The sequence below is a fragment of the Sylvia atricapilla genome, chromosome Z (assembly GCF_009819655.1).
Source record: "Sylvia atricapilla isolate bSylAtr1 chromosome Z, bSylAtr1.pri, whole genome shotgun sequence".
Classification (NCBI taxonomy): Eukaryota; Metazoa; Chordata; class Aves; order Passeriformes; family Sylviidae; genus Sylvia; species Sylvia atricapilla.
In genome coordinates, this window is record NC_089174.1 from 23,837,135 (window position 1) to 23,863,604 (window position 26,470).

Below are 26,470 nucleotides of genomic sequence, written 5' to 3' on the forward strand. Positions count from 1 at the left end.
GATCCTCTATCAAGATTGACATCAGATGTCAAGCAGCTGTTAAGTGGAGGCCCATCATTGATGAATGGGCCATCTCCAGTCCGGCTATGTCATTTCTGTTGCAAATTTTGTGGTTTCACAGCTTGCACCACAGGTCTTGGAATCTCGGAGATGCCGTGGAGTAGCTTTTAATAAACCAAATCTTTGATACACGAATTTATACATTACATTTACCACACATGATCTACAGAACATCATTGCTGTGAACAATAAATTGGGTTTGTCCCGTGACTGGGATATCAAATACAGATTTGGAGCCATTGTTTGCTCTCCTGGGAGGAGAGCCCAACCTCTCATCTGCTAGACACTTAAACAAGGAGGCACAGATTGCGCTTCCAAAAAGTGGCTGATGCCCTCAGAGACAATCACAATGGTAGTTTTGGTGGACTCCAAAACTACCACTGTGGCTAATAATTTTAAACCCTTGTAGGCAACCTCATGCCTTAATATTTCAGTGGGACTCAGAAAAACCAGACCCTCTGCTAATTATCGAATGGGTCTTTTTGCCTAATAATATGCCCAAGACTATTTCCATGCAAGATGAACTTATGGCCATGTTGATTGTCAAAGCTCATCAAAGACTGACCACCTTGGCAGGGAAAGATTTGGATCGTATCTATCGACCTCTCACAATGTTTTCTTTAATTGGTTGCTACAAATGCCTGAAAAATTGTAAATTGCTTTAGCAGATTACCCAGATATCTATCCATCTACCTAAGCACAAATTGTTAAGTTCTTCTTTTTATTTACTCCCCAAGCCAATGAGAAGTGAGACACCTTTGCGAGCTATGACAATATTCAGAAATGGTTCTGGAAAAACCCATAAATCAGTGATTGTATTGGAAGGATTCTGAAACTGGAACCTGGCAATCTGATATTGATGTTGTTGAAGGGTCTCCACAAATAGTAGAATTAGCGGCTGTGGTCAGAGTGTTTCAGAAATTCAACACAATTAATCTGATTACTGACTCTGCATATGTTTCAGGTATTGTTCAAAGAGCAGAGAATTCTGTTTTGAAAAATGTTAAAAATTACATTATTTTTTCCTGGTTGAAACTGCTGGTTTCTCTGTTAGCCCAAATGACTGCTCCTTACTTTGTGATGCATGTCAGGTCACATTCCAATCTGCCTGGTTTTCTCACTGAAGGTAATGCCCAGGCAGACTTGTCAAGCTTATCAGTGAAGCATGTTTTGCCTGCAAAATAGAACAAGCTAGACTGAGCCACTCCTTTTTTGACCAGAACACTGGGGCTTTAGTAAGACTTTTTGAATTAACTCCAGCACAGGCCTCTAGTATCACAGCTACATGTCCTGATTGTCAGCATTGCGCCCTTCCTAATGTGAACACAGGAGTTGACCCGAGAGGTCTACAGAGCCAACAAATTTGGCAAACAGATGTAACACACTTCCGTGAATACAGCCGCTTGAAATTTGCCCATGTTTCTATTGATACTGCTGGAGTCCAGGACATTCCCTTGGATGGCCTGGGACCTGAGGAAGGGAATTTGAGCCCTGCACAGGGGGTTGTGGAGCCTGTCCAGGGGGCTCGGAGACCTTGGCACAGAGCCCAGGAAAACACCGGGTTTGATTTTAATCCATGGGAAAAGCTTCCAACATTGCAAAAGTAATTACAAACCTCCAGGATGTGAAAATTGTAATTTAGCACAGTAGATGATATAGAATTTAATAGTTTTAGAATTTTTAGAATAGAAGTAAATGGGGACAAGATGGTGGAATTTGGGTGGTACCTTATGTACTTCTCCTTCTTCCTCGTCCTCCATTTTTTGGGGCGGTGATGGCACAAAGTAGTTAGAGTGGATTGGATCGAAGTGGAATGTCACTTCTGGTATGGGCACTGGGCATTGGCACAAAATAGTAAATAACTAGTACGTAATTATCTGTATAAATGTTAGGGGACATCCCATCTGTGGGGCAGTCACCTCATGTCCCAGCTGCTGTCCGGACCACAGCTGGCAGTAGAGAAAATTCTGAGATATCGAATAATAAACAACACGAGAAACCTGAAAACAAACCTTGAAGACTCCGCTTTTTTATACCAACGCAGCTCGGGGCTTTTAGAGGGCCAAGGACTAAACAATCTAAATCTTGGGTGAGGAGATCCACCCAAGGCTTCTTCACACCCAGAGAGTTAGCCCACAAAAGCAGGGTTCCTCTCTGTACAGCATCTTATAAACAGGGGAGGAGCAGGGGGTAGGGTACAGCTTGGAACCAGTCTAGGGTGTGAAGTGTGTGACTCTGAACATAAGTGACAAATATAACAAATCAACTGGGGACAACCAGAACCCTGTTCAATCACTCGAGGCCCTCACTAGAACTTTCTAGACATCAGGGTGAGGTTTCAGGGGTGATGGTCTGGGCCCAGGAGTTATATAACTTATGATTGACACATAACTATAACAGGGGGAAACCAGGAAGGGGTTAAACTCAGGAGTACATGGAACAAACCATTATAACTTATAAAAAACAATATAAAACGAGGAATAAATACATACAGAAAACTGATAAAACAAAACCCAAACCACTACATTGATGCACATCCATTTTATTTGTTTCTAATCCAGCTGCCCTTTTTCATCTCTGTCTCTTCCCTTCTTAACTTTCTGAGATTCTCTTAAATAAAATCCTTAGAAAAGTTATTACAGCCCTTTGTTCAATCAAAAGCTTAGTATCTGAAAGCTTTAGAGGCTTGGGCTGGAGATAAGGAAAACCTTTCCCCCACAAGGACAAGGTGGAGGAGTGAAGGGCTGGAGAAATTGTGCCACCATACAGGATTTCAAGTCTTGACTGCCTGAAGTCAGAGGCAACTTGGTCTGACCTCATGAAAGACTACTTTGAGCAGGAAGCAGAAGGAGGGATCTCCTGCAATGCCTTCCAATCTTAATTATTGCTCAATTCTACAACAGAGCCAAGTCCCAGTTCTACTTCTTTTGGGTTAGAAGGTCAAGGTAAACAAGGGCTGGGCTGCAGCTGCTGCTGCTGTGTGAGCCTGCTGTGCGTGTAGGTGCTCCCAAGAGACATGAGAGTGGATGGGCTGGAGATGCAGCTTCCTTGTCTTCTCAGTAACCTCCTCAGTAAACTGCAGTCCAGTTTCCATCTGGGAAATCCTCAGCTGGGCAAACTAGCCAGTCTTACTCTCCATGATCCAGAACTCAGTCATCTTGCTCTAGGGCATCTCTGTGGGAAGAGATGTGTTTTCCTATGCAGTCCCTGTAAAGCTGCTGCCTCAATGAGACTGTTCTGCTCAGGGCTGTAGAGGAACGAACACATCCCTGTGGCAGGAGCTGGCAGGACTCCTTCCTTAGTGCCCACTCCATGTGTTCAGTGTCACCCCCACGTTCAGCACTGTCAGCTTTGACAGCTTTTGGACTGTGTTTGAGAAGTCAATCTTCTCCATTGCTGAAAGCCTTTGGGGCCCAGATTACATTGTTAGGAAAGAAGGATTGAGGGATTAAATTCATGAGCCACAGAAGTGTTGGAGTACATTCCAGGTCCTTAACTTTGTGATTTTACTTTCTTAATGGAATAGAAAAACTACTTGGTTGTCTTACTTTTTGGAATTTTGTTTACCCTACAGATTTTTGCCACAGAATCCTGGAAACACCCTAGGTCCATAAATATTTCCCTGGGCCATACATATGAGGCAGCAACAGAGGGCTCAGATAAGCACCACCTTGTGATGGATTGTCTGAGTGGTTGGGTGGGGGTAGTGAGATTCCCAGCCAGAAATGTGTGCTTTGCATGTGGGTTTGCAGCACAAAGGCCTGGGAAGTGCTGGGAGCAAGCTCTGCCCTTGCTGACAGCCATGTTGGAAAAACGAAGAAGGCCTGGCTTTCTGCTGGCTGATTTCTTACAGCTTGTGGGATAAGCCAGGGTCAGAGCGTGAGAACACATCCCCTCCCCTAGTATTTTCTGGTTTTCTGTGTTCATGTTTTGCCTCAGGGGTCATTTTGTAATAGCTTGAATTTCACCTTGGCCATGTGAATTCTGAGTTTAAAACCTGCTGGCTGGGTACTTTGTTCTCTGTCAGACAGCTGCACTTTTCACAGTCTTCTCCCTATTTCACCTTCCTTTGCAAGAATGGAGAGTCCTTGAGTTTCAAATATTTTGTCTTCTTTATACAGGGATGTTTAAGTAGAGATAAAATCAACTTCCATACACTTTTTTCCAAAATAGTATTTGCAAAGTTTTCGTGGTATTTTCCTTTCCATGTCTCATACAGGAAAAAAATTCCTCCCTCTTCCCTTGCCCCAAAGGCTCTTGCGCAGTTTCTATGTGCCATTTGTCGTACTTTATCATTGTTGAACACATGTTTAAAACTCATTCTAATAATGAATGCAACTGTGGATATGGATAAATGTATATTTGAACATGAAGCTCATTTCAATATTTACTCTAGTGATAGGGCAGAAAAAAGCATGTTTTAGTTGTATAAAGTGCTTTTAGTTTTTTGCTGTTTTGTTTCAAAAGTGGGATTTTCCCCCCTGCTGTTTACTTTTCTCTATAGAAAATTGAGGCATATACAGTTCCCTATGTATACAGGTTTTCCATAGAGAACTAATGGCTTTTCACATACATTTATATGTGCATGAAAAGGAACTCTTCATTTGAAAGCAGTCATTTCCTCTCCTAAACTAGCTCAGGAAAAAAAGAGAGACAATTAATTCTGTTCCAGTTGGAATCAATATTATGCTTTCCAGTCCAAGCATAAAAGATCTAAGCTAAGCACATACATCCTTAACTGTGGAACATCACTTATGGCAGGGAAGAGTCCATGAGTGCATCTCCTTGGGAAATAATTTAGATGATTCTTCTTCCTTTCTTGAATTAATCCCAGTAGCAGGACATACTAAAATGAGCTGTACATCTTGTCCTGATCCTCTTCTTACCCATGTGAAAAATGAGGTTCACTTTCCTGGTAAAATTTTAGAAGTTTTATAAAAAGACAATAGAAGACAGAGGTTAAGCAAAGGGTTAAAGGCCAGGTGCTTGGCATTTAGCCAAGAGCACATCTATCATCTTCAGATATAGTCCTTAAGTGACTTTTCCATTACATCTGCCTGTTGCATATTCATACACTATTATGCATATTCATACTTTTCCACGAACTAGTTATATTCCAGGAACTATTTTGTATGGCCCCTCCTTGGGTCTGCCTTTTTAGGCCATGAGTGTTTCTTCGCTGTGGTTTTGGTCCTCCTTTATTATCACCTCCAGTTTGGGCTTTGGTCCATACTTTCCACAGACAGCAGGTGCTGATAGTTAACATGTGAGCAGCAGGGTCTTTATCATATGTTCACTGGATGTTATCTCAACCAAGCGGACAGTTCAATTACAAGCATAACTATATATCAACTATCCCACTACCATTTCTAAGTTTTGTTAATAGCAGAAATAAAAGCTATATTCATATAGAAAAGTTATTCCAACATTATGCATATGTTAATATGCATATCTTAATGCACGTCTTAATATTTGCGAAAAGCCAATAATATAACATGCATTTGTAACACACATGATTTTTGCTTTATTATCCGAATCTTCTACTATCTGAATCTCCATGGGAACTTAAGGTTGTTGCTCATGACTACTTTCCCCAGGACAGGTGGGAAGTGTAATTTGACATGAGTGCTTTGGTGGCTAATAAAATACAGACTAAAATGCACCCACCAGCCAAACAATGCCTAGAGTGAATTTGAAATAGCAGAATTTAAATGCACAAGTTAATTTAACGCTTCTGTCATTGACCCATGTAAATTAGACTGATGATCTCAATGATCCTATGAATCTTCCTTTCTGTGTGTACACTGAGGAAGAAATATAGCCAAACATCCAAGAATATACATGATTAGAGTTTCAAGTAGCTATTTTGTCTCTTTTGCCTAATTAAGGAGCTCATTAAAGCACTCCCTTTTTTTCTTCAGTAGCAAAACAAGTGAGAATAACAAGCCTCATTAGCAAGTCGTGGAGCCTTGAAATGAAAAGGGCACCAATTAAGGTGTAGAAGTGCAGACACACTTACCCGGCTCACAGAACAAGAGACTTTAGAGACTGACACCCGGGGTTCACAGAAGTCCTCTAAGGAGACTCCCTCATACTTAAGTCCTAAAAGAAAGGGACTCCTGAGATAGATGTGCGTAAATGGGAAATATGGATAAGGACACACTATAGTTCTGAGAATAAAAAACCCTGTTATTTGCTCCTCTTCACTGTCCCTTTTGTGATCATTCACAAGCAACTTCACGAATGGGGAACACAGGATCTGCTAATGTCACTTTAGGAATGCTTGTTGGGGTTTCAGGTTTACTTCTGTTTTTGTTGGCCAAATTTAATATAGTGGTTTGACTGCTTACTCTGCTTTTCTTTCTGCGCAATAGGATCAGGACAAGCAAAGCAAACTTATCTAAACTTAAAGATAAACGAGCAGATTTATTAACACACATAAAAAGAAGAAAAGAAAATGAAAAAAAAAGAAACCTTTAAAAAACTTTTTCTACCTCCCACAGGTTTTTACTTTCTTGCAAACAGTATAAAGAAACAAAATTTGTGATTTTCAGTCAGTTCACTATCTAAAAATAATCTTTTATCAGTTCTTTAGGAGAGAAGTCTCTCTTAGTTTACCATGGAATTTTCCCTTGAGACAGAGATTTAAAATTTTGGGCAATCTCTTACACTAAACTTAAGAACGTCCACTGTATGTTAGGATGTATTTTAAATAATATTTTAGAATATATTTTAAATTGTATTTTAGAAGACATTTAATGACTATCAAATACTGTGTCTGTCACCCTTTGCATACTTTAAAGCACTACAAGCATCTGAAGCCCTTAGATCATAATAAAAAAGGGTAACCCAAACACAACAGGATAACAGAGCAAAGAATGCAGATAAGGAGAAGAACGCAGACTCATAGCTGGCAGAAACTGGGTTCTCCCTTGAAAAAGTGCCAAAAGGGCCAAAACACATGCAAGAGAGATAAAGAGTTCGCTGAGGAAGACTCCATTTCCTTCATCTCTTGGAGACCCCAGAGACCACCATGACAAATTGAGCATGCCTTGAAGGGTATGGAGTTAATTACCATATGAGGTGAGGATGGGCGGGGCCAGAGAATAAATATGTATGAGGTGGATTGTGCAATGTCATGCATATGTAATACCTCAGGAAATAATAAGGGGGGCAAACTCTCTGGTATTCATGCATGTCTTTGGTGAAATTATTCCCCACACATCTTGACGTTGATTAAATACATACCACTCTAACAACTATTATTAGTTGTGGAGTTCTTTCCACCCCATTTCACTCCCACTGACAACTTAGAACAGTTCTCTTGTGGGTCTCAACTCTCACAAAAACAGCTGCCTGGGGAAACCTCATTCTGTGAAATCTCCTCACATTAGCAATTTCCTAAGCTGCTTATGGGTCATGTCTGCATATTTAGGGTACCGTTTAAGGATGCTCCCTTTAGTGTAAAACAAAGATTTTCTTCTTCCATCTTCAAAATCATTTTTATCTCTAAAACTAGAGATGTCCTTTTTCCCTAGGAGCTAAGGGCTTCATATTACTTTTCTTCCTTTATTCAAAATTCTCTATTAAATCTCAATTATATCAGTCTACAAGTTAGAACTAATGCATCTCTCTAAACAGCATTCATATGTTATAAGAAATAGTCTATTCTCTATGGTTTCAGTAGAAAAGTCTAGCAACTCTTCTACTTCTAATTAGTCTTTTCACTCTTTGTTCAATGACTTCATGCTGTGTCTTCTCTAAGTTTACTCTGTCCTTTTTCTTTTTACTCAAAAGGAAGTTTAGAGTTTTAAAGAGTCTTATATGTTTCAGGAAAGAGTTAAATCTGGCTCAGGTCCTCTCTCCCTGGGCTGCTAGCTCACAGTGTCAGATTTCAAGACTGCACCCATGGCAGGAAAACTTTACATCAAAAGATTGGAGGTCCCAGTGGCTGGCCTTTACCCAGTCAAGGTTCATAAATGTTATAAAATGCTCTTTGTCCACTCCTCGGTCACAACCAGGCCCACAGCTGTTATTCTGGGGCTGGCAGACTTCTCTTTTGACTTGGCCAGCTTCAGGGATAGTCTTTAAAATTAGCTGATGTTATGCTGCAGCCTCCCATCCCGTGCTGAGAGCTCATGGAGCCCCACTAGGCCTCCAGCTGGCTCCCTCACCAGGAGGGGGGAAGGATAGGGCTTGGCTGGTTTGGGCCACTCTAACAGAATGGTCAGACTGATGTTACCTACTCCACTGGCCAGAAGGAAAAAGGGCCAACTCAGACACAGTCTTAGCTTTATATGGGTATTACTAAAAGTCACATTCAGGTTTTTCAATGGTCAAATCATATGCCAGTAGCTAAGAATAGGCTTTTGATAGGTCCCTGTCCTTTCCAAAACTATTCCAAGGTCCTGGCAGGGCAATATTCTAGATTCCTCTTTAAGTAAAAGCCAAACTGTGTTAACCCATAACAATGCTACTGACCCCAAGGCCTTGGACTTTGCCAAAGAGCATCCTACTGCAAGCCTGGCTCCCTGCATTGAGCTCCTTTACTCTCGTGGGTAGTTAGGGACTCTGAAGGGCACTCTAGCAGAATGGAACTGGCTGCTGTTAGACCAGACTTATCAGTCTGCCACTGTGGTAAGAACACTCAAACTAAAGCCATGCACTAGAATCACATAATGAGGTGGGAAACGACCTAAGGAAGTCTTTAGCCCAACCTTCTCTACAACACTGAATCAGCCATGGCAGATTGCTCAGGGCTTTGCCCAGTTTCTCTTGAAAACTCAAAGCAAGGAGAGTACACAGCCTCTCTGGGTCTGCACAGGAACTTCCAGAATGTGGTTAATTGCAGAAAATGTCTGGCTTGCTGAACACTAGTCTCCCATCTTAAAATAAAAAAGAAAAAAAAACCAAACCAACAAAATCCCAGCCAGCCTCCAAAGCAAAGCAAGGCACTAATTGAATTGCAGCATTACAAAAACATTAGACTAATATTTTCTATCAAGAGTTATCACCACAGGATTGACATTTCTGCCAGATGAATATCTATTTGCACAGGCGGTGGGCTGACATAATGCTTATTCTCCAAAAATCACTGGCCCATGGAACTGCACAATGCTTATTCTAGGATCATGTTGCACATTAACCAAGAAGAACAAGAGAGTAACCAGTCCAGTTACGCCAACTTTTCTGCTAATTTGGAAAGAAGGAGTTCTTTGGGTGGTCAGTAATAATTTGGGGGCCACCAGGGATGAACAAAGAGACCCCTGGGACAAAAGATCACATGTGCAGAATGGAGGAATCAAAGCATTAATGATTTTGGGGAAATGGTTATAAGATGTATGTTTATTCCAGGAAAATCAATGGATATGTACATAAAATATATAAACTGAAGTTTTTCTATAATCAGCATGCATGATATTTCAGAGAAGATATCCCCTTGGGACTGAAAAAAAGACCAGAGGAATTTTTCCCAACCATAGAACATATATAGAACAGTATTAGACTATTTTTCAATATTCATATTTTGTTTTATATGTAACTTTATTAAATCTATGCTTTGTAATAAATTTTACTAAGCAGACTTTACATTCAATTACAGCAATTGCTTTTCAGCAAGCTAGACGAAGAAAGCATTCATTTAGGAAAGCAAGTTTTCCCCATACTCCTTGTCACTAAGTGAATTCCTGGCAGTTCAAGAATTACAGTGTAATATAACAAAACTATCTAAAAAGCTACTGTGTAAGAGTATAAAAGGTTGATTTATTAAGGTCACCTCCTTCATTCCAGCACCAGTGCTGTACCTGGGACTATATTTTTAAATGTGCTCGCATTTCAGTGTGTCAAGTTCTCTCAGTTACTGAGGGATGTCAGACCCCTGGCACCAGAGAATTACCCCAACAGGGACTTCATCGTTGTATAGAAGCAAGGCCTGGGAAGATACAGCTGTTTCCCAAAATCACCGTAGGCTTGCTTGGTCCAGGTTTCATCACTTCCTCTCACAAAAGCCCCTCAGGGCTGCAGGGTTGCGTAAGTGCCTTGGCCTCTTGCTGGGTGGGGGTGAATCCTGGGGGCTGGGGGCTCTCCTCTTTTGGGCACGCTGAGGATTGCTGTGAGACTGGTCCCAGCCCTGTACCTGGCAGCAGATGCTGCCCTGAGCAGATGGACCTGCCACCACTGCCAGCTCTGGCTCCTCCTGGGGCTGGTCCCATTCTTCGGGAACGGACAGAGGTGAGCAGTGCCTGGGACCCCCTTGGAGGGAAGCTTCTGATGTTCCTGCTTCCTCCTCCACATTTAATCCTACTGGGACACCGCCAGAAATCGTCTCCTGGGAGCAGCTGGACCTGGAGCTGCTGGGCATGGAGTTGTAGCTGCCACTGGCCACAAGGCTGTCAGTCTCCTCCCTGTCAGTGCGGAAAAGCAGCAGCCTCTGAGCCTCCTCGCTGAAATGGGTCACAAAGATAGTGATGAGACCATGGACCAGCTGTGCTGTGTGTTCCCCAAGGCAATTCTGCAGTGTCTGGACCAAGTTCTCCACATTCAGACCATAGAGGCAGAGATCATGCAGGATGCTGCTCAGTGCAACTTGTACCAGCCACCACTGGTCCTGGAATATTGCCTCCAGCCTCTCACACAGCCAGGGTTGCACAGGATCCAAGAGGTGCTGTCGTTGTTGGAACAGTTTTGCCCACACCTCAGGCAGGAGGCCACCCACAGGCTCTGGTCCTACAGCACACTGCTCAGCTGGGAAAAGTGTTCCCTCTGGAGAAGGTGCAGGGGATACCAGAGGGCCATGGGTGCTATTTTCATCCAGGAGGATGGGAGCTGCCCTTGAGTGTCTGCTGGTCTCTGGTGACTCTTCAGGGGAGATGACACCAAACAGCAAATAGTCTTGTTCACCCCGTTCAGAAAACCTAATACTCTCTATTGGTGTCCTACAGAGTGGGCATGATGGATTTGTCTGTGTCCACCGCAGGATGCAGCCCAGGCAGAACCGGTGATGACAGGGCAGAGCAGACGCCACATCCTTTGGAGTGTCCTGGCAGATGAGGCAGTTACTGTAATTTTCTCTGTCCATTTCTGTGCTTGGCAGCATTTTGGGGAGAGCTAAAGATCAGGAGCTGCTCCCAGTCATTGGCATCAGACACTGCAGGAGAAGCTGTAGTCACTGACTGTCGCAGGGAGGGGAGGAAGGAATGGCCAGGCCACTGAAGAAGAACACTCTCCCACCTCCCTAGGTCCCATTCACCCACCCTATGGCCACCTCACAAGGACATTTTCCTGCACAGCTCACCCTCAATGCTGCACCAGCAGTGCCTGGCTGCCCCAGCCAGCCAGGACGAGAAACAGGAGTGATGGCTATAGGATGGGCACTGAGAGCTGTTGATGGCAACCTCCAACACACTACCAGTGCTGGGAAAAGCCTGATTTGACTCTGCAGATAGCAGAGTCTTCCTCAGCAGGAGTCAAAGCTTGGGCCAGATTGGCCCAGTTACTGCTGGTGACCAAATAAAATCAGCAATGGATGTGTTGTCACAATCTGCCACTTGGGATGTCACCCTCCACAGCCTGTTGATGTCATAACGGGATGTTCCTCACTTCAGGTGTGCAGTGTCAGCAATAGTTTCTTGTTTTGAAATTCTACATTTTCGTGTTGCTCTCCCTCGGTCACCTCCCTTGTGTCACACATCCATGGCTGTGTGCCTTGTCCCTGCTCCTGACACATTGCCAAGGTGTCCCATGAGGAGGAATGTGGTGGGAGCAGTCAGCACAGACTGCTTGTGGCTGGATGATGCCTCCTTCCCTCACTGCCTTTCCCTGTGTAATGCCAGGATTTGGAGTACTGTGCCAGTAGATGGAATAATTGAGGCAAATACTCGCATTGTGGTGCCCCATGACTGTACCCCTGATTGTGATTGTCATCGCAATCTAGGTATACAGGTGTGCACTGCTTTTTCACCTGTCCTGGTTTATGCAAAGAAGTTAAATTTACCTGTGAGGTGTGAAACATAGTCACCCGAAAGTACAAGGGCCTCCTACTGCCCTTCTTGATATTCCTTTCCATGCCCTATTCTCACAGATTAAAAATACATTGTCTATTAATCCAATACTATAATCTCCTGGAGTAACTTGCCATGGAGAAGTGTGATTACACCAAGCACAGGTATTGTCATAAATACTTGTGCCTGAAACATCAACGCCAGGTACTTCATCAACATAGGGCCCATTGGTATAATTTAAAAAGAAACACTCAAAGGCCTGCGTAGATCCAAGAATGTCCAATTCTTGAGGGAGAAGGGGAAACTCATTAACTTTATCCATCCCTTGACCACTGTTGTTATTAAAATACCATCCAGCTGGCTGAGAAAACCATTGCTTTCTCCAATATTCTACATCACACCACCACTTTAGGTCAAGTCAATCTGAGGCAATGCAATTTCTTTTAGCTGTCAACTGAATAAAGTATTCCACACATTTTTCTCTAAAGGCACAGCTAATAGACAAGTTTGAAAAGGGCTTCTGGGAGAAGTCATAGATAAGTATAAAGTAGATTTGTTTAAAGCTTAAGCTAGAGTAAGCAAAACATTACCTTCTGGGAAGGGTGGCAATATTGCCATTTCCGCTTTGTGGAGGATGAATCCTGCATGGAGGCTCAGCTTGAGGAGGCCAGTCAGGCTCCCAAAAGTACCTATGCAAATGCAAGCCATAATTTTGTGCAGACACAAATTTTAAAACAACAAAATCACCACATATGAATAGCGCCAAGGATCACACTGTGGGCAATCCCAACACTGGCATGCCAATGCGCAACACCAGTTTCTCTGACATCTGTAACACATGCACAAAGTCCATCCCTGGTGGGAATAGTCTCTGCAAATAAAACAAGGAATAGGGTTATTTTCAAGTCCAAGTCTTCTTCCGCTCCACTCCCACTGCTGGTCATGAATGGAGGCTTGTTCTGCAATTAGAGATTCTACTATCTCTGAGACAAGCTGACTGTACAGTTCATGAAGTGATGTGAGTTCCCTCAGGTCAGGCAGAAGTTGGTATGGGTGAAGGCAATAAAATACACTGAATGCAAGAACTGAACTGGAAAATTCTCTTGCATTTGCATTAGACAGTTTCTACCACTATCTATTATAGGCCTATAACTATCAATCTAGTTATGTTTCTTTATTTTAAATTCTATTTTGATAATTCTTAATAATAGAATCTATCTTCTGAAACAAAAGAAAAAAGTTGAAATAACAACACAATAATAGCACAAAAATATTGAGCACTAAATAATGAGCACTGGATATTCAGTCCTGAACATGCGGAAAATCATAGATAGCCTGTTAGATTCAATGAAGGACGTGGAAAGTTGCCCAATATTATTTTTATGTAGCTTTAAAATATCAGACCTCTTAGGAAATGTAGAATACTGTAGCTGATTTGAGACCAGTTCTTCGGACCTTGGAGCCATCGAATAAAGAAGACTGAGAAGAGGAGCCCATCTTGTGTCATCCTTCTCTGTGTCACCTAACCCCTCTCCGGAAAGACACTGCCTTGCAACTTCCCACCTGTGAGTGGCAAGGAGCTGAAATCGCTCTCTCCCACCTGTGCCTATGCGTCTGGTGCACAGGGTGCCTTTGTAAATGTGCTTCTGCCAGGGAAAGTTGCAATGCCTCAAATACCGAGGTGACTGCAGCAAGTGATGCCTGAACAGGGATCTAAACCTAGGTGACTGCAGCACCCCTGGACTTATTAACATGGGGAAGAGGTTATGTCTATGCCTTCACAGGCCACGGTGTGGAGTGGGTTCCTTCCGTCAAGGTGTGTGCAACCTTTAGTCACACTGTCCTGATACAGTTGCTATGTCATAAGAATTTGTTACAGTTTTTGAAAAGTTGTTATGGTTGTAATTGTTATCACTATTATTTAAAAAAAGCAGGGAAAATGTAGGATATTTACCAGAAAGCGCTGTAGGAAGGCACAACTGCAGGCTGGACAATTAGAAGCCAGTTGGGCAGTGAGAGAGAGTTTTGACTTGTGGACAAAAACCTGCAGCTGGGCCAGCCAAAGGGCGCCCTTCTCCTGTTATGTTTTGGGTTTGTTTGGTTGAGATTAAAGGTATAAAAGGGGGGTAACTTCTACAATAAACTGACTTCCCTTGTATGCACAAGCGAGTCCATGTCTTTGTTCCTCCACTGCTACACCTGGGGAACGGAAAAGGAGGCAGGGAAGGAGTTTGAAGCTGTGAGTGCAGCTGGTCTCTACCCGCGCTGCTCGTCCTGCTGCATCCAAGCTTGACTTAATGTTGTACATATTTTCATGCGGTTGTCTGGTGTAAATACTTTCCTCCCCTTTTAACAGCTGTTGCTTCAGAGCAGACTTTTGCTGCTTGGTCAGTTGACGCTTTATCTTCTGTTTTACCAGCATTATGTGTTTGTTTACAAACAAACAAACAATTTGTCATCAGACTTCTTTCAATCACTTGGCAGTAGGACATGACATGACAACAGAATTTTTTAGGATCAATATGAGCATTCATTATGTAGAAACTGACTGTAGAAATAAACAGAGTTGTTTCCTTGTAAGAAAATCATAAAACAGTTCAGCTGACTGAAAAAGGAGAGTCTCTGCTATGGAAAAGGTCTGCATGGAGTGCTGTGTGCATGGTACACCCTCAGGACTCACAGCACCTAGAATGGTATGGGGTTATTTGTGCTTTTGTCTTCTGACAGTCTTCATTATAATAAATAGTATGGTTAGTATTTTTTAATTTTAAAATTTAACGTCAAGCATGTTTCTTACTGAGATGCTAAAGGACCCACACTTCTCAATGTAGAATATAGGCCTTACACACATGTGTTCCAAATTCCTCATGCCAGGTAGGCATATTACCTACTGCCTACTCTGGGGTTGAAGAAAAGTACATTAAATTCTGCTGAAAATGTCCTGATTTATGTAATTCAGAAGGTCAAATTCAAATTGCCAAAGAGATTGCTGTCAAAGATGAGTTCACAGAAATCTTTCAGAAAAGAATGTGAAGAAATCTCTAAGAGAGGTGAGAAAGGCAAAATTAAATCTAGGCTCAAGAATCCATTCTCAAAATAAAACATACTAATTGTGACTACCAACAGAAATGGATGAACTCAGGCTGTTAGTGCGTTAACATTAATTAATATAAATTAATTGCTGAAATGAATAAAATGTAAGAGATTCCCATTTTCTTACACAGTCTGTCATTTGTTTAAAAAGTTGTACTGTTTCAAATGTTATGCCAGTTGTAACCTCTCTGTTAAGAAAATTATGCTTTTTGTACCAAAGTTTGTACCCTCAAAAATCTTATTCCAAGTTGTATACCCCCTCTAAAACCCCAGGTTCCCTCCCCTTCCGTCGGGCTAGGCTGTCGCTATTCGCACTGGCTCCTCGAACTGCTGGCCCCGCCTAATAGGAAAATCCAAAGACTTCCATGATGCACCACTCCAAAACCGAAGTGCAGTTGCCGGCAAACGGACCCTAAAAAGCCATGACCGCACAAAATCCAGATAAAAGGGAGACACTACAACACCGAGAAGACCCTCAGCTACCTAAGGACTGAATTCTGCTTCTGCCGTCTCGCCATGACCACAAAGAGATTGGGAAGAAGTGACGCTCCTAGACCACACGAGCCCAGTTGAGTTGCTGGGGTTTCCTGCGAGGCAGGAACTCCCGACTCTGTGACGAGAGCAGCAGATTCGTCTGACACCTCCTCAGCGGCGGCCCGAACGAGAACGGCGACAGGAGCGAGAACAACAACAGGAGCGGCGACAGCGCAGGCGATCCCTCGAGTTCCCCCTTGAAAGAGCTGTCTAATAAAGGCTTTTCAAAGGAGCAGGTCTCCTGGCCCATTTATAACAGTTACTGGATAAATGAAAGCTATTACTTAATGTGGAGCTTCAGTCAGAGACCAAAACCAAAATATGAAGGAAGAGTGCTGGAAATCACTCCTTGTAAACAATTACAGCAGTATCAGTCCTATTTTCTGTAGGACTGCAGAAGTACACTGGAGAGACAGATGGTGACTGTTTAAAGATCATTAATGCCAGAGAACAATTTCAGAAACAAGTGCTAACAGCTATGTGCAATTTGAGGTGGTCTGAGGGTAAACTAGATGACAACATAACAATATTTACCAGAGGAATGGCTGAACACCTCCCAACACTTCTGACTGATGTGATACTTCTTAGTCCTCGTTCTGCTCCCAGAAATGGAAACAATATGCTCTTCATTACTGAAACACCTGAATGAATGTATTATTTCACTAGCAAGATAAACACACCTTTGCCTTTATGAGCACCCTGTTTAAATCTTCACTTTCCAGGCTACAACTTGAAAACTTGCAACAGAACATGAAATTTTGAACCTTAACACTGGTTGCTCAAGACAGACACTTTGTGAAAGGAAGAATTTGTTGCACAACAGCCATATAAGTATCAAGCACAAGAAGAGAAGCCTCAGGGCAGTAAAACACTTCAGGTCCTGCACAATATTTTGATAACATTTAAAAGTAAAAGCAAATGAGAAGGAGTATGATCTCTGTATCCACATACATGGTGGGCTGGCACACTCAAGAAACACAATTTCACGCTGTTCTGGGTTGACCTGTCTCCTATCCCATATCCTGGAACACATTGTTGTGTCTGGCAGCTGCCCCTCCCTCTCTGGCAGGGCCTGCTGCTTCTGCTGCTTGCTCACTTTTGCTCTCGCTTTTACCCTCTGCTGCTGCTGCGGCTGCTCCTGCTTCGGCTTTCTAGCTTGGATACCTTGATTGACCTCCTGTTGTTTTTTCTGCTGCTTTCTCTCTCTCTCTCTCTCTCTCTCTCTCTCTCTCTCTCCTGCTGCCCCTGCCGCTGGCTTTTACGCTGCTTCTCTTTGGTTTTTTTTCCTTCCTTCCCCGCCCCCCCCCCCCCCCCCCCCCCCCCCCCCCCGCAAGGTTTTGAACCAGCTCCGGACCTGACCTGACCTGAGAAGCTGGAGAAGTCCTGGGTCTGTAAGAGAAGCATCCCACCCTCCTCATTCACAGTAACCTTTCCCACTTTCAGTGTTGGGGAGTGTTCTTTTTCATTGTCAATAAACCGGTTTTTCCACTTTTCCTCCAAGGTATTTTCCTTCCCAAACCCAGGGCTGATGGGGGGAAGGGGTGGGGGAGGTTTTGGTTTAGGGGGCTCCTTTTAGAGGTTCTTCCCTAATTTATTCCAAACCAGGACACACGTGCATGGGGTTAGCCTAAAGGCAAGCAGGAATTTCTAAGTATGGAAAGGAATTAAAAGCCAGAGCAATATACAGTACAATACATTTGAATAAAACCCTCCAAGGAGTTGTTCTTGATAACTTCAGCTGAGTGAGCTGCAAAACATTTGGCTTTGATACAGTGTATCTGAATTATAAACTTACTCAAGATGTTATTTAGAAGTAGTATTTTAACATCAGGAACTACTTCATTACCAATATTAGCTGACATGAAGAAAAAGGGGAAAAAATCCACCACTGAAAAAAGGTTCGTCTTTGAAGTGCAAGACCTGTTTTCTCATTAGATACTGCAACAGAGCTGAACAACGACAGCACCAATAGGAAGGGTATTTACTGCTATATTTTCAAAATAAATTGATTTTTTAGTCTTCAGTTTAAACAAGGGCAGCTGAAGACCAGTCATTCTTGAGCTACTTGACACATGTACATTTTTGGAGGCAAGGGAAGGGTCACACTCCTAGACAGTAAATGTGAATCTTTACCTATAACGACTGAATTCCTCACTGAAAGCTGGTGAGTTGACCAGCTCAGAAACTCGTCTTCATTCTCCTTACTCTCACAGCACTTTCCTTGACCTACCTGATCTTTCAGCTCAGCAGCATTTTCAGTTCATCTTTTGCCCTTAGAAGACATAATTGCAGTACTCTCTGCACCTTCACTGGACTTTTAAAGCACAGCTGGCCCTTCAGCTTCTTCCAAGGCTGAAGTAAACTCTGCCATTTTCCGTCTTTGTGTATTTTCAGCTGCATCAGCCTCTTCCTCACTGCTGCTCATGGCACTGTCAGAGGTTCTGCTTTCAGAGAAACCACCCACTTCACACATGAAGTCTTTGCTTTCCTTCATTTTGATGAAGAAGTTGAGCTCTTTCTCAGCGTCCTCTGCAAGTTCTAACACCTCTGTATCATCATCTTCATCAGAACCTGCAGGGTAAAGCAGTTCCCCCTCTTCCTTCATCTCCTTTGAATAGCCACTGGCAGCAGTCTCTTTATCAAGAGAACACTCTCTCCTGTGAAAGAGAAATGTTTTCTTTTAATATGCTAAATTTTATAAGCCAAATTACCAATATACTACATTTTGGGTTTAAAATGCTAACCAAGCTAGACTAAAATTACCCACATTATTAACAGAAACGATGCACTGTTGAAACACACGAAAGACATGATGGTGCTGGGCTTTAGGTAAAATACTAACTTAGAATGTAATCCAAAGAAACTCCTCCAGAAGATTATTCCATCTCCAAAAATGTTTTGGCATTTTTACAGGAAATTGTTTTATTTTAGCAGGAATAACATTTGGGTTTCTGTTGGTTTGGGAAGAGAGATATCTGCTAGGGAAAGCTGGAGCTTCCCTTGGAATGGAGAATGTAAACTACCACCACCACTCTTTTTCCAATTATAATTTTTTCAGTTAAAAGCTTTTAGGCAAAAGATTTTGGAAATAGAAATAGCAGGTTTTTTATTAGTATGTATAACAAAAGCAAACAAATAAACAAACAAGCAAACAAAAAAAACAAACAACAACAGCATTGATAGCAAAAACCGTACTAAGAACTTTGAGGACTTTGCTTCACAAAAACCCAGGGCAGTTTGGTCTTGGTGCCTTTGTAGGATCCTCAGAGCACCAAGCTGAGAACAGTGGAAAAAGAGTCCTGGTAGCTGTGGAGTGGCAGAATGTCCCAGCAGGGCAGGGGCAGGGTCCTGGCAGATCAGGGGGATGCAGGGTCACTCTGTAGCAGATGAGCAGCACTGATGGAACCACAATGGCAGGGCAGGGCTGGCCCAGGTCTCGCAGGATGGCAGAGAAGCTCAGAATTCCAGGGCAAGCAGATGATGGCAGATTTCCCAAGACTGGACTGCAGTGAAATCCTCCAGCAGAAGTACCAACCCAGCCCTTCTCCCCGAATGCCGAAAACCAGACAGGCTACCTGAAGCTCTGTGCTTTACCTGCCTCAAAACCCCCACCCCGCTCCAAGCTTCGACCATCCCTTTGTTTTGTTAGCTAGTCTTAAGTATGACACTTACTCTGCTTGGTAACTTATGAGGAAAAAATTCTTTAGAATAAAAAGGAACAAAATCTAACCCCCAACAGGGTTTAAGTTCAAATCATGCTTAAGCAAACAAAATAATAAAGGATGTGACATACAAAGGCAGATTAAAGAGTGGAACTCCTTAGGAAAAGTGGTCAGGATGAAATAGAACTGTTTTCATTACAATAGTTTTTTGTGTTAAAATGAGTGAAAAATTAGTTTACTTTTCAGAGGTAGTCAAACACTTTAGGAAGAAAAGTTTAAATGTAATGATACCTGAGGAGGCGCTCACCCTATTTACAAGCATTTTAAAAATAGTTTTTTAATGGAAACCCAAATTAATCCTCACTATATTAGAACTGTCAAAAAGGCTGATTCTGCATCACTGTTGAAATTTCCTGGGCATTCACCATTTGGATCAAGCATTCAGGCTGGCCCCTCTTCCTTGGTTGCAATAGAAAGAAGGCAGCAGAGGATTTTAAAGCACACTTGAAAAACACTTATAGTAGCTTTAAAGGAAACACAATAGAAATGAGAAAAATATAACTTAAAATTGCATAGTTTGGCCTATTTTTTTTTTTATTTCTCCTACAGGCATCTCTCACAGGAATCCACTTTTCTCAAAAAATCAACAGTAGTGCCATAAGCAGAACTCAAGTTCATCTGGCCATTTCTACCTGATATCTTTGAAGGTTGGGAAGAGCTCACTCTCATAGTTGAAGCATTTCTTGAAGAACCCCTTAATACAGTTAACTTCTCTGTAAAAATACGGAGTAGCACAAACAAAAAATCAGCGAAGTCTATTGCAACAAGAAGCATTTACCCTACATGATTTTATTCGAAAATTATTTCTATTAGTAATCTCAAACCAAAAGGCTTGAGGAAGAGAAACTGGATACAGTTCATTTCTGAGCGTTTCTTAACCAAATAGTATTATTGTCTCTGAGAAGCAATTAAGCACATATTTATTCTTCATTTGGAACATTACTTGTGCTGCATCACAACAGTGGCAGAAAAAGATTCAGGAAAAGACTTATGGAAACAAGTCATGGTTGACTGTTTGCTGTCATCAGCATTTGTCAGATTCAAGTGGAAAACACGTTTAGATCTAAACCTATCATTCAGCATTTACATGTGATATTGACATCATCTGAGGGAAATAAATCAAAGTGGCATGGTCTTTATTATCCAAGATGAGATTAAACTCATTGAAATCCCCATGGATCAAACCATGATTGGCAAGTTTTACAATCAGATCCATTAATTCACTGTAGGCACCAGCAGGATCTTTCATCTGGCGTACCTGACACCTGAAAAGTTAAGCAAAATAAAGTATTCTGAACCTTGAAAGCCTTAATTTAAAAATACAGATAAAGTATACGAAATACATCTGACAGAATGCCAGAGTAATTCAAATTAAAAGGGCCCTCAGGTCTCTGGTCCAGTATCCTCCTGAAAGCTGAGTCAAATCTGAGACCAGACCAGAGTGTTCAGGTCTCTGTCTAGTTGGGATAGAAAACTTCCAGGAATGGAGAGAGACAATGAAATCTGCCCAAGCACCCTGTGCCACTGCCTCTCAGTCCTCAAGAGGAGAAAATATCTCCTTATAGGCATGCTAAATCTCATCTAAACTCACACTCATTGTCTCTCATTGAGCACTGCCGTCATAATGCATTATGTAAATAATGGACCACCAAACTTCTATGTTTCTTCTGTTTTAGGTAATCTTATTATGTCAGTAAGAGCTAAATCTTCTTACACTGAAATTCAAATGGCCCCTGTGAATTTCCTTTCACAAAATCAGATTTTCCAGATTATGTCAGGAAAAGAAGAAAAAGTAAACTTCCACAGCAGACTGCCACAAGGAACTTGAAGTGTTCTGTTTACAAGCTGGATGTGGAATTATTTAACAAATGAGGGTGGGAAGACAGAATACAATGAAGTCCTTGCCACATTAGTCTTCAACTGTTTTACTTTGGAATTGATTCCCTTCTGATTAAACTTAAGATCTTGAATCCTGTACAAGAGAATGGACTGTATTTTTCTATTACTAGACACTGAAGGTCTCTGGGTTAGACCTGGTTATTGTATGAAAGAGACAGGTCTTTTGCATTCAAAACCAAACCAACCCTTCACCTACCTCAATAATATTTAATGCTTCTAGAGGTTGGAAAACTCAAGCAAAATTATCTTTCGCAAAGATGCAAAACCACATTGTACGTGGTATCTATATAAACAATGCAGAAGTGATTTACAAACTCATCTGAATTAACAGAGCAAGGATCACAAACTGGAGCTCAGAATATGAGGGGTATAAATACCCTATTGTGGTTTGAAAACAAACCAAGTGAGAGGCTCTAAGTCTCCCTGTGGTACACAACGGGTTTCTCCATCTTTCTGCATTACCCACCAAGTGTAACCAGGTCCTTGAGCAAAGACAATCCCATGGACGGGTCTGCCTTTGCCTGAAGTGGGATTAATCCAAACACTCTTTCCTAAAATGCCCTTCATGTGTACCACAGGTACTTTGTCTCCATCCACTGTGTGTAAGGGTTCAGTCTGGGCAGGACCACTTCGACTGATAGACCCTCGGGTGTTAACCATCCATGTGGCTTTGGCTAAGTTTAGTTCCCAATTCTTGAAGGTTCCCCCACCAAGTGCCTTCAGGACAGTCTTTAATAGTCCGTTGCACCGTTCAACTTTCCCGGCAGCTGGTGCATGATAAGGAATGTGGTATATCCATTCAATACCATGTTCTCTAGCCCAGGTGTTTATAAGGTTGTTCTTGAAATGGGTCCCATTGTCTGACCCAATTCTCTCAGGGGTGCCGTGTCTCCACAGGATTTGTTTTTCAAGGCCCAGGATGGTGTTCCGGGCAGTGGCATGAGGCACAGGGTGGGTTTCCAGCCATCCAGTGGTGACTTCCACCATGGTCAGCACGTACCGCTTTCCTTGGCGTGTTTGGGGAAGGGTGATATAGTCAATTTGCCAGGCTTCCCCGTACCTGTACTTCAGCCATCGTCCACCATACCACAGAGGCTTCATTCGCTTGGCCTGTTCGATTGCAGCGCAGGTCTCACAGCTGTGGATGACCTGTGAGATGCTGTCCATAGTGAGGTCCACCCCTCGGTCACGGGCCCATCGATATGTTGCATCTCTTCCCTGATGACCAGAGGCATCATGGGCCCAACGAGCTAGGAATAATTCTCCCTTGTGCTGCCAATCTAGATCCACTTGTGATACTTTCACCTTGGCAGCTTTGTCTACCTGCTCGTTGTTGCGATGCTCCTCATTAGCCCGGCTCTTGGGTATATGTGCATCCACATGTCGAACCTTCACAGTCAACCTCTCGGGCGGCGATGTCCTGCCAAATGTCAGCGGCCCAGATGGGTTTTCCTCTGCGCTGCCAGTTGGCCTTTTTCCAGTGATTCAGCCATCCCCACAGAGCATTAGCTACCATCCATGAGTCAGTGTAGAGATAAAGCCTCGGCCACTTTTCTCGTTCAGCAATTTCTAAAGCCAGCTGGACAGCTTTAAGCTCTGCAACTTGACTCGATCCACCTTGTCCCTCGGTAGCTTGTGCAACTTGTTGTGTGGGGCTCCATGCTGCAGCTTTCCATTTCCGGTTAGCTCCTACAATTCGGCAGGAGCCATCAGTGAATAGAGCGTATCGTCTTTCAGTCTCCGGTAGCTCATTATATGGTGGGGCTTCCCCAGCACGTGTTACTTGCTTTTCTCCTTCTTCTTCTTCTTCTTCAGATGATAATCCAAAAGTTTCACCTTCTGGCCAGTTTGTTATAACTTCCAGAATCCCAGGGTGATTTGGGTTTCCAATGCGGGCGCGCTGTGTAATGAGGGCAATCCATTTGCTCCATGTGGTATCGGTGGCATGATGTGTGGAAGGAACCTTTCCCTTAAACATCCACCCCAGCACTGGTAGTCGGGGTGCCAAAAGCAGCTGTGTTTCAGTGCCAATCACTTCTGATGCGTCTTGAACTCCTTCATAGGCGGCCATGATCTCCTTCTCTGTGGGAGTGTAGTTGGTCTCGGAGCCTCTGTAACTTTGGCTCCAGAATCCCAATGGTCAGCCTCGAGTCTCCCCAGGCACTTTCTGCCAAAGGCTCCAAGACAAACCATTGTTTCCAGCTGCGGAGTAAAGCACATTCCTCACATCTGGTCCCGTCCTGACTGGGCCCAGGGCTACTGCATGAGCAATCTCTTGCTTGATCTGAACAAAAGCTTGTTGCTGTTCAGGCCCCCAGTGGAAATCGTTCTTCTTGCGGGTCACCAAGTAGAGAGGGCTCACGATCTGACTGTACTCAGGAATGTGCATCCTCCAAAAGCCTATGACACCTAAGAAAGCTTGTGTTTCCTTTTTGTTGGTAGGTGTGGACATGGCAGTTATCTTGTTGATTATCTCTGTGGGGATTTGGCGACGACCATCTTGCAATTTGACCCCCAGGAACTGGATTTCTTGAGCTGGTCCCTTAACCTTGCTTCTTTTAATGACAAAACCAGCTTTCAGCAGAATTTGGATAATTTCCTCTCCCTTCTTGAAGACCTCCTCTGGTGTATTCCCCCATATGATGATGTCATCAATGTACTGCAGATGCTCTGGAGCCTCACCCTTTTCCAGTGCAGATTGGATCAGTCCATGGCAGATGGTGGGGCTGTGTTTCCACCCCTGGGGCAGTCGGTTCCAGGTGTACTGCACGCCCCTCCAGGTGAAGGCAAACTGAGGTCTGCACTCCACTGCCAAAGGAATGGAGAAGAAGGCGTTGGCGATATCGATGGTTGCATACCACTTTGCTGCTTTGGACTCCAGCTCGTACTGAAGCTCTAACATGTCTGGCACAGCATCCCAGATGCGGAGCAGCCAGGTGAGGATGGACTCGTTGGTTTGGCGGGTGAATTCCCTTCACAGGTCACATAGCTCACCCAGAGATAGAGAGCAGGTGATGATCTCTGTCTCTGTCTCTTCAGCTGAGTGCGAAGGTCCTGCTCCATCCTCGTCGGTCGCTATGTGGACTGATTTGCTCCTTGATTTCTTCTTCTGAGTGGTGGCAACTGCAACTGGTTTAGGCTGTTCCGGTTCAGTTACAGTTTGTGTGGAGATGCTGACAGCACTTTTGGTTCCTTTCCCCTCTGTGACAGTCTGCATAGATGTGGACACCGTTGCCTCACTTTTGGTTTCTTTTTCTTCTGTGATGGTCTGTGTAGTTGTCGATGCTATTGCTTTGCTTCTTTTTACCTCTTCTACTTCTTTAAGAACATGCTCCAACACACCATGTAGTGTTTTGATTCTAAGCATGGTGCAGAGAAAACAAAGCAGGACTAACAAGAACATCATGCTGTCCTTGGCATCCAGAGGGTACTCAATATTTTCAAAAACCGCTGTGTCCTTCCTGAAAAGCTGGAAAAAATCATTCTTTACTCCTCCCCACAGGGGCTGGGTGAGATTGTTGAGGCTCCAGACGTAGCATCCTAGACTAGAACAAGAATACAAAACTGGGTATATATTCTGAATAATGTTCATTGCCTCAGATTTTATCAAGCAATGTACATAATAGACAAGTAAAGCCATTTTAGTACCGTATCCTGGTCTAAGCAGGAGTATTAAGGCCGGCAGATAGTGCCCCATGTTCGGAAAAATATAGAGAGATAAGACACATATAAGCATGTTGGGCATCATAACAGACAGATGTCTTCTTCAATAAAATTGTAATTTCTGACTTTTCTTATTGCCTCTGCCCCACGTTAGGCGCCAAAAATATGTTTTGGTTTTGAAAACAAACCAAGTGAGAGGCTCTAAGTCAGAAATAAAATTTAATGAGAAGAAAAGGAAAATAAAATAGAATAAAATAAAATAAATACAAAAAGAAAAACCACTGACAGAGTCAGAATACAACCTGATCAGGGTGATGGAAACAGTCCAGACGGGGTGGTCTTCCTGAAACAGAAATCTTGTAGAAAGGTCTGGTAGCTCCGGTCCTCTGGGAATCCAGTGGGTGAGGGCTGCTTTTACTGTCCCAAATCCCAGCTTATATCCAGGTGAGAATGCTTGGCTCTTCCCCATGGGCGGAGCATCTCACAATGGGATGATGAGTCATGGAAGAGGGCCTTGATGGCCCACTAAAGAGAGAGATAACTCCCAGAGGGAGTTATCTCTGAGTCATGCAAATGGCATTGATGGGCCATTAACTGAAGATGGTGATAGAATAGATCCTAAACTATAACCCAGGACACCTATATATGAAGTACCATAGAGAATATGCAATTTCTGTGTAGAAGACAAGGAAAAACCCTAACACTGTGACTTTTCTAAGGTTGTCAAGGTCTCTGTAACACAGAGAATTCAAGTTTCACTACTTACAAAGGATATCCATCAACAAGCTCCATAACAACCTCATGCCTATTGTAGTCTATGGGCTTCGGAACAGGAAATTCTCTGTCATGCAAAACCTGGAAAGAGACAACACACTGAAAAAAAAAAATTATATAGTTAAGGAAACATTACATATATTGACAAACTCACCTCTAAGATAAGGAGTATGTATCACTGTGGTAGCAGCATATATTGTCCAAATCATATGCTTAAGAAGGAAAACAGCCTCACAGCCACTGGAACTTTCACTGCAAAGACAATAAAATGCCAACGTTTAGACACTGAGTACACTGCCTACAGTTTAATTATCATGCATCTGGAGGAAAACCGCAACAGACTGGAGAAATGACAGAACCTTATCTGGTACATTAGCCTGTGGAATCAGTAGCAGGTAACTGGAAATGGGGTGTTTGGCATTAGAAAAGAATTTCACACTAAGCTGCTGCCAATACACTCCTGCCTGATTAGTCAATCTGTGCTCAGTTGCTGTAAACACAAGAAGTTAATTCTTAAACAGTAATAATCAGCATTATGCCACACTTAAAATTAACCAAAGGTCGGTCATAATATTTTGAAGCCCTCCTGTTTGCCTTTTCTAGCACAGATTCACTGGATCCACTTGACTTTTCTAGAAGTTCATTATCTTTTTACTCATTTTGTTGTTACAAGTCTTTTCTAAGAGTCATAAGCGAAAGTAACCTAAGTACAGTTTTTGTTACTCA

General features: G+C 42.9%; 1 long non-coding RNA gene and 1 pseudogene across 1 annotated transcript in view; both read right to left on the minus strand.

Moving 5' to 3' along the window:
* LOC136374088 (uncharacterized) overlaps positions 1-26,470 on the minus strand; it is a 212,896-nt gene that overhangs the window by 120,418 nt on the left and 66,008 nt on the right. The window lies entirely within an intron of this gene.
* The window catches only part of LOC136373852 (uncharacterized), a 47,282-nt pseudogene continuing 36,902 nt past the window's right edge, over positions 16,091-26,470 (minus strand).